The sequence below is a fragment of the Rousettus aegyptiacus genome, unplaced genomic scaffold (assembly GCF_014176215.1).
Source record: "Rousettus aegyptiacus isolate mRouAeg1 unplaced genomic scaffold, mRouAeg1.p scaffold_m13_p_5, whole genome shotgun sequence".
NCBI lineage: Eukaryota > Metazoa > Chordata > Mammalia > Chiroptera > Pteropodidae > Rousettus > Rousettus aegyptiacus.
In genome coordinates, this window is record NW_023416308.1 from 90,710,898 (window position 1) to 90,713,106 (window position 2,209).

At 31.4% G+C, this 2,209-nt stretch overlaps 2 pseudogenes; one reads left to right on the forward strand and one right to left on the reverse strand.

Annotated features, from left to right (window-relative positions):
* Positions 1-508: 508 nt before the first annotated feature.
* On the forward strand, positions 509-627 carry LOC118603607 (annotated as a pseudogene).
* Positions 628-1,410: 783 nt separating this feature from the next.
* On the reverse strand, positions 1,411-1,529 carry LOC118603658 (annotated as a pseudogene).
* Positions 1,530-2,209: the final 680 nt, after the last annotated feature.

Consider the following 2,209-nt stretch of genomic DNA (forward strand, 5'->3'; position numbering starts at 1 on the left):
TCTCTAGAAAACTGAAACTCTGTATTGAACAATTTTCCGTTACCTGCCCTTCCCCCTAGACTCTGATAACCACATTCTACTTTCTCTTTCTATGAATTTGACTACTTTAGACACCTCATATAAGAATGAGACAGTATTTATCTTTTTGTAACTGACTTATTTCACTGAGTATACGGTTCTCAAGTTTTATGCATATAATAGCACATGACAGGATTTCTTGTATTTATTTTCTTGAGTTTTCTGGATGTACAGTTATGTAATCTGTAATAATTTTGACTTATGTTCATTTTCATTTCTTCTTCTGGTATTTCATTAGTTAGAAGAATTTTGGGTGATATTTCATAATGTTCTATTTAAGTTGCATATTAAATTATATTTTTTTGTTTATTGAGGTTTTTCAAAATTAGAAATAGATGTTAATAGATAACTTACAGTGAAATATTTTTGAAATTTTGTAATAAACTCTACTTGACTATGGTGCATTACTTTTTAAAGATATTGGTCAAGTAGCTATGGCCATGCTACCCTGAACAAGCCTGATCCTGTCTAATCTCAAAAGTTAAGCAGGGTCAGGCTTGGTTAGTACTTGGAAGGGAGACCACCTAGGAAGACCAGGTGTTGTAGGTGTAAAAATAAATAATAATAAGGGATTGTAAGCTGATAAGGTCCTTGTAATTTGTGAGGTCAACCAAGAGTTTCCTCGCCTAAAAAAATAAAAATAAATAAATAAAAATATTGGTCAAATAGGTTTGCTAATATTTCATTTGATACATTTATACCTATAATCACGAACCTGGAGTTTTCTTTAATTGCCATCTTTGTGAAATTTTGGGGACTGTTCTCATGTAACATCAGGAAACCATGTTTCTCTGTTCTCTGGAGCTGTTTAAATGTATAGCATACTTGCTCCTTAAGAGGTGAACTTAACACACCTGTATATTGGTTTTGTTCCAAAGATTTCTATAGGAGTTGTCAGCCATAAAACTTAGAAAATAAATCGGGTTTGTTGGGGCATCATTTATGTAGAGTAAAATTCACGTTTTTTAGATGTGGAGTTCAGTAAGTCTTGCTCCATATGCTGTCACGTAAGCACCAACCAATTATCCCCCAAAGCTTACCTCCTGCTCGCCCCTATTCCTATAGTTTTGCCTTTTTTAAAATGTCATATAATGTTAGCTATAGTTTTTAATAGATGACCTTTATAAAGGTGAGGAAGTACACTTTTATTTTTAGCTGGTTGAAAAGGTTATCATGAATAGATGTTGGATTTTGTCATACGCTTTTTTGCATCTATTGATTTGACTATCAGGTGTTTTATTTTGTGTCCATCGACCTGATTGATTAAGTTGATGAACTTTCAGATGTTGAATCAACCTTGCATTTTTGGATTAACTCTATTTTTTTTTTTAATGCCTACAGCAGCTGGTATCCCTAGATGGTCTTCCATCCAAGTACTAACCAGGCCCAACCCTGCTTAACTTCCAAAATCAGGCAAGATTGAGCATGTTCAGGGTGGTATGGCTGTAGACTAGAGATGAACTCTATTTTTTATTTTTATAATCTTTTACATATCGATAAATTCTAACTGATAAAATTTCGTTATTTTTAAGAATGTTGTGTTAGTATTTATAAAGGATATTAGCTTTTCTTTTTTTCTTTTTCTTTTTCCTGTAATGTCTTTCTCTGAAGGGCTTGCTATAAGGGTAATGCTGACCTCATAAAATTACTTAGGAAATGTTTACTCCTCTTCTATTTTAGTATGAGATTGTATAAAATTGGTATATTTCTTCCTTAAATATTTGGTAGAAATCACCAGCAAACCCATCTAGGCCTAAAGTATTATTTATGGCAAAGTTTTGTTAATAAATTCAATTGCTTTAATAAAGACAATTCAAATCACATATTTCTTCTTGAGTAGTTTATGTCTGTCAAAGAATTTGTCCATTTCACCCAAACTATCAAATTAATTGGCATAAAGGTGTTTACAATATTACCTTATCATTTTAATTTCTGTAGGGCATATATTGATGTCTTCTCTTTCATTCCCAATATGAGTAATTTGTGTCTCCCTCTTTTTTTCTTAATCAGTGTGGCTAGAAATTTATCAAATTAATTGATTTTTTTCAAAGAACCACTTTTACTTCATTGATTTTCTCTATTAATTTGTTTTTAGTTTTATTGATTTTTACTCTTATTTTATTATGTCCTC